The following is an 18,807-nucleotide window of genomic DNA, read 5'->3' as shown; positions in this document are numbered from 1 at the left end:
TTTTTTGAATTTCCAGCTTTTCTGCCCTGCTTTTTCCCCATCTTTGTGGTTTTATCTGCCTCTGGTCTTTGATGATGGTGATGTACTGATGGGGTTTTGGTGTAGGTGTCCTTCCTGTTTGATAGTTTTCCTTCTAACAGTCAGGACCCTCAGCTGTAGGTCTGTTGGAGATTGCTTGAGGTCCACTCCAGACCCTGTTTGCCTGGGTGTCAGCAGCAGAGGCTGCAGAAGATGGAATATTGCTGAACAGCGAGTGTACCTGTCTGATTCTTGCTTTGGAGGCTCCCTCTCAAGGGTGTACTCCACCCTGTGAGGTGTGGGGTGTCAGACTGCCCCTAGTGGGGGATGTCTCCCAGTTAGGCTACTCAGGGGTCAGGGACCCACTTGAGCAGGCAGTCTGTCCCTTCTCAGATCTCAACCTCCGTGTTGGGAGATCCACTGCTCTCTTCAAAGCTGTCAGACAGAGTCGTTTGTGTCTGCAGAGGTTTCTGCTGCTTCTGTTGTTGTTTACTGTGCCCTGTCCCCAGAGGTGGAGTCTACAGAGACAGGCAGGTTCCCTTGAGCTGCTGTGAACTCCACCCAGTTCGATCTTCCCAGCGGCTTTGTTTACCTACTTAAGCCTCAGCAATGGCGGGCACCCCTCCCCCAGCCTCGCTGCTGCCTTGCCACGAGATCACAGACTGCTGTCTGCTGTGCTAGCAATGAAGGAGGCTCCATGGGCGTGGGACCCTCCCGGCCAGGTGTGGGATATAATCTCCTGGTGTGCCTGTTTTCTTAAAGCGCAGTATTGGAGTGGGAGTTACCCAATTTTCCAGGTGTTGTGTGTCTCAGTTCCTCTGGCTAGGAAAAGGGATTCCCTTTCCCCTTGCGCTTCCCAGGTGAGGTGATGCCTCACCCTGCTTCAGCTCTTGCTGGTCGGGCTGCAGCAGCTCACCAGCACTGATTGTCCGGCTCTCCCTAGTGAGATGAACCCAGTACCTCAGTTGAAAATGCAGAAATGACCGGTCTTCTGTGTCGCTCGCACTGGGAGTTGGAGACTGGAGCTGTTCCTATTCGGCTATCTTGCTCCGCCCCCCTATTTCTTTCATAACAAAGTCATTACAAAGGCCTTCAAAGCTCCATATTTGATCACTTGGAATGAGTTGCTTAGAATGGAATAATGAACTATATTGATAGAAAAAGAAACTTCTAAAAAAGGAAGCTCTCATAGAGAATAAAAATATCATATATTTAATAAATGTGGGGTAATGAAAAAACCAAACAAAACAAAACATGGGCTAAGACCTCTAGCTATGCCACGGAGCAATTATGTGATCTTATTTACTTAGTAGCTTTTTGTCTTGTCGCCTATTTTTTTCTATAAAAATAAAATATTTGGCTCCAGGTCATCTTTAAACATTTTTCCAGTCCTAGAATTTATAATATATTAAGAAAATATGGCTAATCTAAGATCAATAAGGATGTATTTATAGATTTGTCTAATATTGTTCATGAATTTGGTCTGATCAATTTTCTCACCAGCTGCTTTGTTAAAAGCAGAATTCATAGAATAAGCTGGTCAATATTAGGATAAATCTGTGGTTATGGAATATAGCCAGCAGACCCAGGGGAGACTCAAACTTTGACTTTGAACAAATTGGCATAGTATTCTCCACCAAGCAAATTAACTAATCACAATCAAGTTAATCATCGTGCAAAAGAATAATTTCTTATTGGCTCTATGAAAGCTTTATTTAAGATGCTTCTCAGAATTATGTGCACTATATTTATAATAATAATTTTAATAACGATTGTGATGCTGATGATGCACCTGCATCTGATAATACCTGTTTAGGACTTACTATATATAAGCACTGTTCTGAGAACTTTGCACATAACTCAGTTAATTATCACAACAATGTGATAATATAGGTAGTAATATTATTCCCCTCTCAATTTATAGAATACAGTAACTTGTCAAAAAGTGCTGCAGTGTCAGTGCTGGGATTTGAACTTAGGGACTGCAACATCAGAATCTGTGCTATTAATTAGTAAGTTTGTGGAGTAATGGAAAAACAAAACAAAACATGAGATAAGAGTTCTAGCTTTACCATGATTATTTTGTTTAAGAGATATTGGCATTAATCTTAGTTTCCTTTTAACTTGCCCTCTCTTTCAGAGATTCATTTCATTGTTTAGAGTCACCTTCTTTGGGAAAATCAGCTAAAGTATCTCCCATGAGAAAATTATTTTACATTTCTAGTTATTCTTTGTTTCTTTGCATTCTTTTATTTTGTGCTTAGTTTTAAGTATTTCCTATGGTGATTCATTAAAGGATAATTCATTTAACCTCTTTTCTAGCTCATTTCTTTATCTTAACATGAGACTTTACAATATCATTCTCTTTTCACACCAGGCTTTATCTATAGAACTATATTTATGTAGAAGCCAACTTGGAATGAGTGCTATTTCTCTAAAATTCTAAGTTAAAATTATTAAAATTCTAATAGTTAACTGATGAATCTGTTCTAATTCTTAATTTTTTTATCTGAAGAAATTAAAACTGAGAATAATTTATGTGTATGAATACAAAAATCAGCTACTATTTATTGAGGGTTTGGTAGGTACTAGGCTATTGATATATGTTGTCTCTAGTTCCAACAACAACCCTGAAAGGTTGACTTCAAAAGCAGAGAAGTTCAATAATTACTCCAAATTCCTAAGTTTAATAAGTGGTGAAGTCAATATTCAAACTTACTACTGCACCATATTATCATATATATATATATAGGTATTGAATTGTAACTGCCTCAACTGTAGGAACCAAGTTTTGCACAGTTGTTTATTTTCCTTCATGCCTAGCATCATGTTTTGTCATGATAACTTTTTAATAACTACATCAAAGTGCTTGGTAAGTAGTAGAGAGAGCAGGTAGCTTCACTGTGTGACCCCTGATTTCCCTGTGATAGTCTAGAATCAGTAAATTTTATCTGGTTTGGTAAGGGTTGATGCTCTTCAATCAGCCTGTATCTCTACAATTCATCTGTAAAATTGGAACAACAACCCATTTGGGTTGTTGTATTTGTCTAATCCCAAAATGCCTGCTTGCCTGATGAGTCATCACTGGGTCTCACTAGTAAGTCCCTTGCGGGTACCTTAGCTCCCCTAAAGACACACTGTTCTTTCAGGTTGAGTGAGAGCCTCCTGTCTTTAGTCCTTTGCATAGTGTTGGCAGGATCCTGAGCCTCCACCCTGGTTTCCTCATCTTGGGAAGACTTTATTGTAAATTTACATTCTGCTTTGTTAGGAGTCTCTGAGCAGGCATACTAGGTGTACCACATTTATTTATATATTTGCTAGCCTTTTTCACTGGATTATGACTACATTTTTTTTTTTTTTTTTTTTTTTACCGTTCTTACATTTCAGTTCCTTGTCCCTTACTAGTGTGTACTGTTTTATCTATTGTTTCTTGCAACTCTGTGATCTTCTCACTCATTAGGCCAACTTTCTATCACTCCTCACTGCAGAGAAACACCACCTCCGGCCCTTTAGCTAAAAGTTGGTCTAAGAAAATTTTAAATGCCATGCTTTTTTAGTTGAAACACAACAAACACATCAAACACACATGTAAAAAATGGTTGAAATGGCAATAGCTTTATTTGGAAAGAAGATTACAGTTTCATTTAAAAGCAAATGAAATACTTGGTTTTTACTGTGTACCTTTTGGAATCTTTTTCTTTCAGAACACATATTTGGAAAAGTGACCTCTATATCCTTGAAATATAAGATTATATAGCATGGTGTTATGTTTCATATGCTTTTTAAAAATAAAATATGGGTTATTTTAGCTTTCATCTTTCCACTATGGGGAAAAAATGGGGAAGAATGTAAAGTTTGCAGCCTTCAGGAAAAATTGCAAAGGTTTTATTTTAAAGAGAATATGGACTTTCATTGAAGTGTGACATCTCCAAAAATGGATTATAATCAGAAGGCGAGCAAGGCAGATAAGCATTTTCTGATGCATAATGGTCATGACTTACAGATATATGACTTGGCCTTTTCTCAGCTCCCAAGGGCAGGAAATGATTACAAACCTGTAGACAGGCTATACCTTTCTTAAAACACTCCTGCTCTACAGGCAGATTAATGAGAGCTTTGTGGAAAATTACACTGCTAGAAAAAGACTGAGAAATGTTGCTTGGGGAGGAGAAGGAATTTTGTTTAGAATACTCTAGAGAATAAATATTATTTGTGAGATATCAACAGTTATTGTGAGTATAGATCTCTGGCACAGAATTGCTCAGGATTTTCATAATAACTGAGGTGGCTGATTTACCTTAAAGTTGGTAATTATAAACCCTTCTTATATTCTAACACCTATAGTCTCATGTTTCAGATACTGGACATCTGAAACACGAAAGATTCCACTTTCATGGTCTTTACCTGCCTTTAGGGTATTAAAACATTGAGGAAAAGGATATCTGGTGCTGTCTGCCTCTGTATGGCACTACCCAACTTGAATAGATGGAAAAGGATGTCATTATGATTCAGTTCATTTTGTCTTTGATGCTGATCAGAGACAATATGGAATTTATCTTAATATGTTCTTGTAGCACCTGTAGCAGTTCTTACCTGGGTTTAAATCAGAATCAGCAGACACACTTAAAAATAGATTCCTTGATCTCACCTTAGACCATCAGTACAATTTCTTGGTCAGGACTTTGGATCTTCTTTCTTTATTTTCCCCCCTCTGATGAGTTAGCTTTCAGAACCACTACCTTATGATGCCTAGATCAGGGATTTGCACTCATGTGGCATTCACTGCTTATAGGGCATATTTGAAAGGGAAGACAAAATGAAAGTTTAACTCTATTGCCTGTGACTCTAGCAATTCAACTCTGTTTTTTTATTTCTTGAAATTTACTTGCCTTCAAGGTTTTTGTCTTAAACTACAGATACATTTGAGATTAGTTAATAGTAGTAGGAGCAGTACAAAACTATTAGAAGTTCTGTTTATTTCCTGTGTTGGTGTCTTCTCCTGCTGCCCAAATTAGCCTATTGACCTGCCCTCTGAAAACATAGTCATGTTCCAGTTTTCTGACTAATCAAAATGCAAAGTAGGAGCATTTAAGCATAACTCAAGGTCAGCCTTAGCTATCTCCAAGTCTAGAGTTGCCTGGGGCCTACCAATGAACTATCTCTTGCTGATTACCAGAATGAGGTCTGATGATTGAGTTGTTCCTGAAGTTAGACCCTCTCCATAGCCGCTTATCTGTCTATATCATAAAACTGGGGATATTTTAAAAACTTTAGCTTTTGAGCTCCACCTTCTTCAGATTCCAGTTTAATATGCTGGGGAAAGGACTTAGGAATTTATCTGTGGTCTTCAAATTAGCTTTATTAAATTCACCAATTCTATGTGTTTATTTGATGCATTTTGATATCTCTATACAGTGTATACAGTGACATAAGCACCAAAGCAATCATGCTTTGCCTTAAGCACCAAGGCAATCATGTTGTGGAACACTTGCACATTGTTTCTAAGTGCCCCTTAGTGCCCCTTTGCAGTCTCTCCTCCGCAACCCCTGGAAACAGGTAACCATGGCATTACACTTTGACTTTTTCTAGAATTTCATATAGAAGGAATCATACAGAATGTAATCTCTTGTGTCTGATTTCTTTCAATTGACAAAGTACTTTTGAGATTCCCTTATGTTGTTGGGCATATTACTAATTTTCTCTTTATTGCTGAGTAGTATTCCATGACATAGATATATCTCAACTTGCTTATCCATTTACCTATTGATAGACATTTGGATTGTTTCTAATTTGTAACTATTTTGAATAATACTGCTGTGAACATTCTTGTACAAGTCTTTGTGTGGACATGTATTTTCAATTCTCTTTAGGAATTATCTAGAGGTGAGATTATGGGTCATAAGTGTATGTTTACCCTTGTCAATTACTGTATAAGAAATTGACTATTTTCCAAAGTGGCTGTACAGTTTTGCAGTTCCACCAATAATGTATGAGAGTTCTAATTCCTCCACATCTTCACCAAAATAGTGTTGTCAGTCTTTTTACTTTTAGCTATTCCAGTGGGTGTATCATGGCAACTCTTTGTGGTTTTAATTTGCATTTTCCTAATGACTAATAATGTTGAACATTTTAATGTACTTATCTGACATTTTAGTATCTTTTTTGGTGAAATACCTTACACATCTATGTCCATTTGGATTTCAGGTTGTTTATCTTCTCATTACAGAGTCGTAAAAGTTATTTATAAATTCTGGACACAAGTGATTTATCATATATATGTATAATAAATATTTTCTCTCAATATGTATCTGAAATTTCAATTCTGCTGAATGTCTTTGGAAGATGAAACATTTTGAATTTTAACAGTGCAGTTAATAATTTCTTCTTTTATGGTTTATACTCTTTGTGTTCTATCAAAAATATTTTACCTCCTCCACGGTCACAAACATTTTTCTAAAAGTTTTATAGTTTTTGCCCCATATTAGATATATGACTAATTTGGACCTTATTTTTGTATGTGTTTTGACATAAGGGTGAATGTTCTTTTTATATAAGAATACCCCAATCATTTGAGAACATTTTACTGAAAGAAATATTATTTCTTCACTAAATTAACTTGTCATTTTGTTAAATATAACATAACATGTGTGCGTTTATTCTTATTTTAGATTAATTGAAGTTTTAGCATTCCATTTTATCTCTATTTTTGGCTTACTAGCTATGACAATTATTTTATGAATCTAGGGTTTAAAATATACTTCTTTACATTGTTATTGCTCACTTTCCAAGAATATTATACTGCATCACATGTGATGTAAGAAGTTTATGGTAGTAAATTTCTATTTCTCCCTCACTTTTGGTTCTATTGTTATCATATATTTTATTTCTATATCTATTCTTAAACTCAAAATACATCATTATTTTTGCTTAGTGAATTATCTTTCAAGAAATAAAATGAGAAAAATTAACTTCTATATTTATCAATATAAAAACTATTTATGGCCTTCTTTATTCCTTTGTATTAATCCATATTTTCATCTGTATTTTTTCTTCTGCCTAAAGAATTTCATTTAACATCACTTGTGGGGCTTATCTACTGAGACAAATTTTCTTCTACTTTTTGTTTTGCCTTCAAATGTTTTAATTTTGTCTTACTGAATAAAAAATCCCTAGTATAGAATTCTAGGTTGATAGTTGACTTTTACTCTCAATACTTTAGAGATATTACTTAATTATACTTTGACTTGCATGGTTTCTGATGAGAAATCTGCAGTACTTCTTTTTACCTTTGTTTCTCTAATATGTATTATCACTGAATGCTCTTAAGCATGTTTCCTTATCACTAGTATTGAGTCATTTTATTATGATAAGCCTTGATGTAGTTTTATAATATTTATGGGACTTGGGGCTTCTTGAATATTTTAGTTAAGTGTGATCAAATTTGGAAAAATGGCCATTACTTCTTCAAATATTATTTTTGCCTTTGCTGTTATATTCTTTGTAGCTGAGATTCCATTTATATGTGTTTGATCTCTTGATATTTTTACATAGAAAATTTATCTGTTTACTTATTTTCCACTTTTTTCTCTTTGTCATTTTCAACAGTTTCTATTGCTGTAACTTTGAGTACACTGATCTTTTGTTTTGCAACATCTAATCTGCTGTTAATCCCATCATGTCATTTTAAAATTTCAGATATCGTATTTTTCATCTAGAAGTTATACCTGAATATTTTGTTTACTTTCTGTTTCTTTTCTTAACATGGTCGTTCTTCTGGGATATACAAAAACATATTTAGAGTAGTTGTTTTAATGTTCTTCTCTCTTTTGCCAGGCAGGCTTTCCACTACAGTTTATGGGGTATGTGCTGTCCTCAGTGTTGTGTAAGTTCCAGGATTTGTTTGTTCTATGTTTTCCAGTGAGTCTTTCTCCAGCCTTAGATATTTTTTTCTCAGATATGTGCACATCAGAACTTAGCTGAAGACTGGAGGGAATCCCTCCACAGATTTATTTCTCAACCCACTTTTCTCCTTTTCAGTACTCTGTCCCAGTAAGTCTACCTGCTTCAACCTTCCCAAACTCTGATCCCTGTTTTCTTATTCTTTGCTGAATTTCCCCCTCCCTGTTCTGCAGCCTAGAGACTACCACCGGACAGTAACGTGGGCAATTTGGTTCATCTCTTTGATTTTAATTTTCTGGAATATGATAGTCCTATATTGACATTTATACAATGTCTGATAACAGTTGATTCATATATTTTATTTTGTGTTCTAGTTGTTGAAGGCAGGAGGCCACTATTTCACATTCCTACTAGCAATGTATGAAGCTTCCACATAGTAACTGAGGCTTGTTATCATTATTGTCCTTTTTATATAGCTATCTCAGTGAGCATAAAATGATATCTCATGTGGTTTTGATTTGCCTTTCTGTAATGTTTGTTTATCTGAGAATATATTTATTTCGCCTTTAATTTTGAAAAATATTTTTGCTGGACACAATATTCTTGGCTAACAACTTTTTTTCCCCTCCAGCATGTTGAATGTGTCATTCAACTGTTTTTTGGCCTCTTTTGTTTTTCATAAGGGATACTTCTGTATCTTATTGTGGTTTTCTTTTTATGTGATCAGTGGTTTTTCACTTGCTGTTTTCAAGATTTTTTCTTTATTCCAATGTAATCAGTTTTACTATGCTAAGCCTTAATCTTTTTGTGTTTATCTTACTTGGAGTTCATTCTTGCATATGTAGATAAAAGTTTTTCAGCAAATTTGGGAAGTTTTCAACCATTATTGCTTTAAATATTTTTTTTTCTCCTTTATCTTTCTCCACTTTTTCTGGTACCCTTTTTATATGTATGTTGGTACACTCACTTAAAGGTATCTCACATTTCTCTGAGGCTCTGTTCACTTTTGTTTTTATTGTTGTTCTATTTTCTCTCTGTTCTTTGGGTTTTGTAGTCGTTATTGATCCACTTAGTATTTCTTCTGCCAGTTCAAACCTACAGTTGAGCCCTTCTAGTAAACTGTTCATTTTGTTTATCTTTTCAACTCCAGAATTAATTTTGGTTCTTGTTTTTTTAAATAACTTGTGATAGTCTCTATTTAATTAGACATTGTCATTGCATCCTTTTTTTTTACTTCTTTAAGCATAGTTTCCTTAGTTCTTTGAATATATTTATAATAGATACTTTTAAGACTTTGTTATAGCTGACATCTGGTCCATCTCACAGGCAGTTTTTGTTGCCTGCTTTTTTTTTTTTTTTTTTGCATGTATATGAGTCACACTTTTTAAAAAATATCTCATTTTTTTTGTTATAAACTGGAAAATTTTGGTAATATGTTTTAACAATTCCAGACACTAATTCTATTCCTCTTTTCTGGGGCTTGCTTTTGTTATTGTTTATATTTTTTATCTTGGGTAGACTATTTTATTGAAGTCTATATTTTTGCAGCGTGAAATCACTTGAAATAATCTTTTTTGAATTTGTGTTACGTACTAGGGGCATTTTATATATGAGAAAACTATGGCTCAAAGAGGTTTGATGACTTTTCCAGAGCCACTTACCTAGTCACTACAGCAAAGATATTCAAATAAAAATTTGTCTAACTCAAGAGTACTCTCCTGTGTAAATTGGCTACAGTGATGAAGGTTGCAGAGGATGTATGTATTCATTTTCTATTTTCTACTATAACATATTACCACAAGGTTAATGACTTAAAAATACAAAATTTTAATATTGAGTTCTGGGCCCTCACGTGCCAAAAGCCACCTGGCATGGCAACTACACACCACTCTGCATCCTACAGCGTGGATCCTCTGCATGTGTCTTTGGGAGATGAGCTCACTGAAATGGCCATGTCCAGTCAAGGACACTTTGAGGGAAATTTTGAGTCACTGGATCTTGCAGAATTTGCTCAAAATCAGCCATGGGGGTAAGCTATTTGGACAGAAATCTGGATCTATGGCTAAAAAGTATCGTGTGGCAACCCAGCTGTTAATTGGAAGCTTCACTGGATGGTGCATGAGTTTCGTATTCCAAAAGGTTGAAAATTGGCTGCAACAGCTGTAGGGGGTGAACTTTTTCTCCTTTGGCTTGCAAGTCATACTGAGTACATCAAAGATGACTGGCAACAACTGGAGGAGGACATGAAGAAAGCCAAAGAGCTGAAGATCCATAAGAACAATCAGATACCTACTGAGGTCAAGAGCAAAGTTGAGGAGGTGGTATCATTTGTGAAGAAGAATGTTCTAATGACTAGGGGAATTTTCAGAGGTCTTCTGCTTGGCGTGGCATTATAAGGAGGATGGCCTCATTTCTATTGTTCTTGTTTTTTTTTTTTTTTTCCCAGCCACCAGCCTCTATACTCCATCATAGGTCATAGAGTCCTGCCTCTTCTTTTCCCATGCCTTCCTCCGTGCTGTGGCAAATCCAAATGGCTTTTAGAAGCCTCTGTTGGTATAAGTTAATATGGTCCTACCATGAGCTTGATGGTGGCAGAAGAGACAGCAGATATTACTTCTCTTTCCAGTCACTATTAAAGATATTCTTTACTCAGGAAAAAAAAAAAAAAAAAAAAGCTCTGGATGTCAGAAGTTTGAAATGAGTGTTACTGGGTTAAAATTAAGATATTGGCATGCCTTTTCTACATTCCTTGGATTGTAGAAATCTGCCTACATTCCTTGGATCACAGCCTTCTTCCTCTATTTTCAAGCCAGTAGCATTGGGCTGAGTTTTCCTCACACTACCATCTCCCTTGTTCTCTCTTCTGTTTCCCTCTGCTACTGTTAATGATCATTGTATATACATTGGGCACACCTGGATAACTCAGAACATTCTCCATAATTTCAGACCAGGTGAATAGAAGACTTTATTTTATCTACCATCTTAATTTCTTTTTTCCTATTGTATTCACTGGTTCCAGAGATTTGAGCATGGACATCTTTGGCTGGCTATTATTTTGAGTGGAAGGTCAAAGAGAGGACAGGTGTCAGAGTCTGTGGAAAAAGCAGTATCTAGGAAATATTTGGTAGAGGAGTGAGGGAGCCATAAGAGATTGGTAGATTGAGGGAAAAACTTGATAGAGAGTAAGAATCTTAAAGCTATATGAGGTGGGGGATAGCCAAGAAAGGTCTTAGCACAGTGATATTCAATGTGGGGTTGAGATGAGGGTATATTTTCACAAGACAACGTATGAGTCTTAGAGGTAGGTTAGTGGTTTGAAATTAAAACAGTATTTTTTATAGTCCTAGAATTTGTTTTTGTCATATTTAATTTAATGAATTTACTTGAATTTAAAACATTGAAAAATGTATAACACTTTATACTTTTCACAGAAAGAGGTAAGTTTTGGAAGAGTGGAGAAACACTAACTGATAAGTTGATCAGGGAGATAGGATCATAAATAAATACATAAGGCTGGAGTTTGAAGAAAGAGGCGACATTTCTTCCTCTGACCCAGGACACTGAGCGAATTAACGGCTGGGTAAAAGTTTGGATGGATTTTGGTAATAAATGGATTCAGAAACAGGTGTGCTGCATTGCAAGTTCTTTGACTAGAAAACTTGATTTTTGGCCTGACGCGGTGATTCATGCCTGTAATCCCAGCACTTCGGGAGGCCAAGGTGGGCAGATCACCTGAAGTCAGGAGTTTAAAACCAGTCTGACCAACATGGAGAAATCCCGTCTCTACTAAAAATACAAAAATTAGCTAGGCATGGTGGTGCATGCCTGTAATCCCAGCTGCTCGGGAGGCTGAGGCAGGAGAATCGCTTGAACCCGGGAGGCAGAGGTTCAGTGAGCTGAGATTGCACCATTCCACTTAGCCTGGGCAACAAGAGTGAAACTCTATCTCAAATAAATAAATAAATAAATAAATAAATATAACAATAAAAAGAGAAAACTCTTGATTCTTGCAATCCTATCATATCCCATCTCTTTTTGTGAAAAAGTAATTTTGAAAAATAGTAAAATAATTAAGAGCCACTGCCTTCATCATTCTAGACAATAAAAATAAAAATTTTGTGAAATGGTTGAAAATTGCACAGAATAGTGTTTTTTTCCTGAGATCCTTTTTTTTTTTTTTTTTTTTTTTTGAAAGGTGTTGCCCCCGTTGCCCAGGCTGGAGTGCAATGGCGCAATCTTGGCTCACTGCAACCTCCGCCTCTGGGGTTCAAGTGATTCTCCTGCCTCAGCCTCCCAAGTAGCTGGGATTACAGGCACCCGCCACCACGCCTGGCTAATTTTTTAATCTTTAGNGAGTCTCGCCCTGTTGCCCAGGCTGGAGTGCAATGGCGCAATCTTGGCTCACTGCAACCTCCGCCTCTGGGGTTCAAGTGATTCTCCTGCCTCAGCCTCCCAAGTAGCTGGGATTACAGGCACCCGCCACCACGCCTGGCTAATTTTTTAATCTTTAGTAGAGACGGGGTTTCACTATATTGGCCAGACTGGTCTCAAACTCCTGACCCCATGATCTGCCTGCCTCTGCCTCCCAAAAAGTGGGATTACAGGTGTGAGCCACCATGCCTGGCCCTTCCCTGAGGTTCTTACTCAGAGTTGTAGTTTCAGTTATGTCTGTGTCAGGTGTGTTCACGTATTTGGGAGAATATGGATCCTTACTTGTTATCTGACATCTTATCTCTTAAAGATAAGATGTTTCTATGCATTTTTAAGACAACATTGAAAGTTGAAAAAAACATGTCCTTAAGGATTTTAAAATTCAGTTTGAGAAATTTTTATACTTATTTTTCCTAGTGTTAAATTTTCCCTGCACAGGTATATTCCCTAGAAATTGCCATAGGCATTTTTTTTCCCCAAAAGGTAGACACAGCTTCAGGGATGTGTGGAAACACTACACAATAACTACTGGATATGACTTTATGGGCTTCTGGATTTAGCATTCCTAATAGAGGAATATGAATATTATTTTTTCTCTTTGCTCATCAAATATAGCACATTATATAGTTATTAAATTTTACTCTAGTCCATGCCTGTGGGGATTGCAAACCTAGATAAATGCAAAGGAGCTGGAATTGCAAAAATTATGTCAGTAAAGAGGTATACTGTGTGTAGTTTGCTGACATGTTTTGCCAAAGTAGAATATTGAAAATTATTATATCAATGTACTGATTTTGGTCACTACATACTATTGGAAAATGTTATGTTGTTATACAATCACTTAATTAAACTTATAATTTCCAAAAGATAAACAAGAGCTTATTAACTATGTTTTGGTTTGTTAGATTAGGAATGTTTACACTTGAATCCCCAAGGCTTTGTGCCTTAAATTTTCTTTAAAGAAAGGAAAGTCTTGGCTGAGACTGACTTTCTGTAGAGAAAGACTTGTGAAATGCAAATGATTTTCATCCATCCAAAATCTCATTATCTCAAGGCTCAATTTGGGGAAAACCTGCTTCCAAACTCATTCACTTTGCCGTTGCCATGGCTCAGATTCTTGCTGGCTATTTGTTGGAGCTATCAGTTTCTTGCCATGTGGGCCTCTGTGTGGGGCCAGCTCAGGTGAGATCTGGCTTCCCTGAAGTGGGGGGCAGATAGAGAGATCAAGAGAGAGAGGGGAGGAAGTCATAGTCTTTTGGTAACTAATTGTGGAAGTGATATACTGCTACTTTTGCCATATTCTATTCATTAGAAGTAAGTCACTAGGTCCAGCAATTCAAGGGGAGGGGATTGCACAAGGGAATGAACACAAGGAAGCAGGATCATCTTAGAGGCTGCCTATTATGGTGGTGGAAACAGACCCATAGTATTTGCATTTGGAAATCACTTTTTCTAATTAAATATGTCTGGCTGTTAGTCATTTTATAGTCTTGCTTTTAAAGCTATTATGCTAATGAGGTTAAAGCAGAAATCAGAATGAAAATTTTTCAGTGACACCATTGGAGGACATACGTCACCTGTGCTAGCGTTATCACTTGAGTTTTCTGAGACTTGTAATAGATACTTGTTACAACCTCTACTTTCCTTAAATGTCATCTATTTTAAAAGCTTTAGGTAAAGCCTCTCACCAGTTGTCTGGACATGTCTATACAGATGGTGTTTCCTTGCTGAGTTTATTGTATTTTCCATTTGACTTTGAGGAGCAGTATATGAAAACCAGGAGCATTTTACTTTATAGAAGTTGGTTTGATTTTCTAGTTTTTCCTTCAAACTGGTAAATAGTAAAAATAAAACAATACAATACACATAAATACAAATGCAGAATCCATCTCATAAATCCAAAATATCCTCTTCAGTGTCATTGGAAGTTTTTCTTTTTAAAGTCACAAACTGGAGTTTTCAAGTCTTCATGCACAATTCATATGGTAAGGAAAAAAAAGATGTATATGCTATACCTTACTGGCTAGAAGAGAAAGGCCCACCATCTTCCCTATTGATGATAGGGTAGGGGTTACATTAGGTTATAAAAATATATTGGTTGTATTTCACAGAGCTTACAATAATACTTGGGTTGTCTGAACCTATATGTTATAATAGACAGTGTGGTTTTGGGGAAACCTCTAACCCTCTTTCCCCACTTTAACGGACACACAAAAATTCACTAAATATAGTAACTATCTCCTAAGTTATTCTGAAGATTAAATAATAAAATATAATTATAATAAGGGCACGGTTTTGTTTAGCTAGTTTTGACTCTAGTGCCCTTTCAACAGTGCTTTAGGCTTCATAGGTATTCAATTCTTTTTTTTTTTTTTTTTTTTTTTTTGAGACGGAGTCTCGCTTTGTCTCCCAGGCTGGAGTGCCGTGGCGCGATCTCGGCTCACTGCAAGCTCCACCTCCCGGGTTCACGCCATTCTCCTGCCTCAGCCGCCTGAGTAGCTGGGACTACAGGCGCCCGCCACAGCGCCCAGCTAATTTTTTTATTTTTAGTGGAGACGGGGTTTCACCATGGTCTCAATCTCCTGACTTTGTGATCCGCCCGCCTTAATTCTCAGTGAATGTTGACAATTTTGAATATTCAACAGTAAAATAGATTTCTCTAGGTGTCAGCAAGGATCCTTTAACTGGCAAGAGTCAAGCAGAAGTTTTGAAACACCTATTAGGAACTGGAAGGGATTGATAAATTAGGAAATTTATTGGTGTGCTTGACTTTAAGTCATGATGTGTTGTAATTGCTGTTTTAGACTTGTTGGGTTAATAATCTTACCTCTTTTTGAGGATTAAAGTGAATAGCTATAATTTGAATGTCTCCCCATGAGATTCTCTGGTCAATTGAGGTAAGGAAATCAGTAATAAAGACTCAGAGATCTTAACATGCTAAAATTTTGGTTTAGTTCACTTGGCTCTATCTCCTGTAGAATCAACAGCTCAAAAATATTAGAAAGTAAAAAGGAAGTCTGTAAGTTTTTCTTCAAGATAAATTAAATATTGTATATTTTCTAAGCAACAATGAAGCTGTACTATTCTATACCAAAATAATTAGTTGATTTAATAAGTTCTTAGGAGAGGATTAGATCTTTTAACTAGGTTAGTTCTCTAAATAACCAATAAATTACATCAGATAATTACTCATATAATAATTTTTAACTAGCATCCATAATAGAAATAACTGCATTCTAACTCCAGATTCCCCATTCATTACTAAGAGAACTTGAGTAAGTTACTTAACCTTTCTATAAAGTGATACCAATTAACATCGACCATATTAGGGCTATTTGTGACCTTTATGAAGAAAATGGAATTTAAATGTTTAACAGAATTCCCCTCCATGCCGTTAGACCAATATATATTAGCTACACATTTTAGCTTTATATTACTAAATAAACTCAGCCTGAGCTTTCTTTTCTTCTTTAAGCCTTAAGTATTTGGCTTCAAGTTTGTATCTCATTTTCCTAACAGAGGACCAGGAAAGGAAGCAGCAAAGGAAAGTAAGTGAGCCCTCTATGTCTGACCTTTAGTCCATTGTTTCAATATATGATTTCCTAATCTCAACCCAGGGGAATAACAAGAACTGACATGTATTCCCAGAGTGACTTCCTCTGACAACTCATAGCAGTCTAGAATAGAATAGAATAGGCTGAGTTAAAAATTTTAGATTATCTTCATTCTCTTTCTGCTAGATGTGTTCTGAAAATAGTTTGTACAAGTTAAGTTTCACTTCTTTCCTCTAGGAATGTTCCTCTAGGTGTGTTTGTCTTAATTTGGCTCTCTTTGATTTTTTATATGGCTTAATGTATGTATTTTTATGCTCTTAATGTTCTTAAATTCCTGGCACTCAGTTTCAGAGCTTTTATATCACACTAAAATCTGATATTCACATATTTGCAACTTTTTGAACCTGGATAACTTATGAGTACTGTTTCGAAGAAAAAATGAATTGTATTCCTTTCTCAGTTATCATTATTTAAATGGCATCTCTGCCCTCACTGAATTTTTTTCTTTTGCTGTTGCTCTCATTAAATACATTTTTTGCAATTTGAGTTTGACCATTTCTTGTCTCTGCCTTGAAAAATGCATTTTAAAATTGTAGCCAAGAAAAATGACTGTGAAAGATCACAATCTCGTAGTCATATAAGCACTTGCTCATCATAGGTCTGTAGAGATTATTTTTTATAACAGGCTTACAGAACTCTTTATTCTGTGTATTAATTTGATAAATTTTACTTTTTAGATGAATTTTACTATTCTTACACCTACAGAAAAACCACTAAGATAGTCAAGAAAGTTCCCCTATATTCAGCACTCAATTTCCCTTAGTAAGCTTCAGTAACATATTTTGTTAGTACTCTACTGACAAAATTTGTTGCAATTAATGAATCAATGTTGATACTGCATTATAACACAAGTCTATGTTTTACACAGATCATAGTTTTTACTTAATGTCCATTTTCTGTTTCAGAATACCACTTTCTCTTTAGTTGTCCTGTCTCCTTAGACTCCTTTTGAGTATGACAGTTTCTCAGACTTTCCTTGCTTTGATGACCTCAACAGTTCTGAGGAGTACTGGTATGGTAGTTTGTAGAATGTCTCTCATCTAGGACTTGTGTAATGTTTTTCTCATTAGTAAACTGATGTTATGAATTTGGGGGATTAAGACCACAGAAGTGAAGTGCCATTTTCATCATATTATTTAGGCTGAGTAACCCTTAGCTGAAATGCTTTGGGATTTTGGATGTCTTTTTGATTTGGGAATATTTTTTCTAAACACAATGAAATATCTTGGTGTTGGGACCCAAGTCTAAACATGGAAATTAATTTATGTTTCATATACACTTTATACACATAGCGTGAAGATAATTTCATACGATGTTTTAAATAATTTTGTGAATGAAACAAAGTTTGTGCACATTGAACTATCAGAAAGCAAAGATGTCACTATCTCATGTCTTCTGTGCTCAACAAGTTTTAGGTTTTGGAATATTTTGGATTTTGGATTAGGGATGCTTAACTCCTATCAACATGACTTATTCCTGCTGATGTTGACGTTGAGCATCTAATTTTTGTGTATTTAAAAAAAATTCTCATTTAGAAGCCATTATTATTTGGATACCAAATGTCTATGCTTATATATTCATGTTTGGTACTATCTGCCCTAGACCAACTTGCGTACTGTTCATTATGTATATCACCCAGTGGCTGGCACTGTTAAGGTGAAGCTGGGTTAGGAACATCCCTGTGATTTAATGCAAAGATGTTAATCTACCCACAACAAGACCTCTAATCTGGGCTGGTGGTATAAGAATGGGAATTGATTTTAATGCCTTGGAAGAGAATCCTGAGAGAAATAGACAGTGGTCAGAACCCAGACATATGGATTTTTCGTCTTGGAAGTAATCCATTTTCAGATAGGAAATAGAGTAACAGACTATAAACCACTGGAGAATCTCAAATATACAAATCGGGAGAAAAGGGTATATTGAAGAAAATAAATCCACACTCTCACGTGCATAAAGTTTTACTTTATCTTGACTTTGAGCTTGCAGAGAGATGACCTTATGACCCCAGCCAGCTAAGTCTTTGGAGAAGGAATGGGTGGGTATCAGTGTAGGGTCAATTGATTGAACTTTCTGCTCATTCATTTATATGACAGAAAATTAAAAGACAGGGTGCCTGTTGTTTAAATTGTAGAGTCAGTAGCATGCCCAGATTTAGAACTTAGAACCCTTAAAATTTTTTTGTTCTTTATTCCTTCATCTTTTAAGAATTTGAAAAACTCCTCTTATCCCAGCACTTTGGGAGGCCAAGGCAGGAGGATTGCTTGAGTCCAGGAGTTTAAGACCAGCCTGGGCAACACAGGGACACTTTGTCTCCATGAAAAAAAAAAAGTAAGAAAAATATTAGCTGGAGTATGGTGGTGTTCAGCTGTGGCTCCAGTTTCTAGGGAGGCCGAGGTGGGAGATTCGCTTGAGCCCGGGAGATCAAGACTGCAGTAAGCCACGATCACCTGGGTGACAGAGCAAAACCCCAACTCACCAAAAAAACAGACAAAAAAACTAACCAACCAACCAACCAACAAACAAAAAAACCTCTTCTTAAAAGATTATCTGTATTTTTCTGTCATTTCTTAACTTTAAGTTTATTTTATGTAGATATTAACTTTTATTTAATATTATAGACCAAATCATATGAGAGATTTGCTAGATTTTATTGCTGCTAGTGTTAGGTACCAGATTTTCCAACTAAGGATAGTTTATTTTCACTGACAATATGAAGTAAAACTAAGATACTGGTTTATTTCTATTGATTATGCCAGAGGAAAAGGTATCTTAACTGATTCTTATATAATAGGGTTATACTTAGAGGATTATCTCTTTTAAAAGCAGAATAACTTTTTTCTTA

At 35.9% G+C, this 18,807-nt stretch overlaps 1 pseudogene; it reads left to right on the top strand.

Annotated features, from left to right (window-relative positions):
• Positions 1 to 9,809: 9,809 nt before the first annotated feature.
• LOC112622648 lies at positions 9,810 to 10,313 on the top strand (annotated as a pseudogene).
• Positions 10,314 to 18,807: the final 8,494 nt, after the last annotated feature.

Source organism: Theropithecus gelada, chromosome 4 (genome assembly GCF_003255815.1).
Source record: "Theropithecus gelada isolate Dixy chromosome 4, Tgel_1.0, whole genome shotgun sequence".
Classification (NCBI taxonomy): Eukaryota; Metazoa; Chordata; class Mammalia; order Primates; family Cercopithecidae; genus Theropithecus; species Theropithecus gelada.
This window is presented reverse-complemented; position numbering and strand designations above follow the sequence as displayed.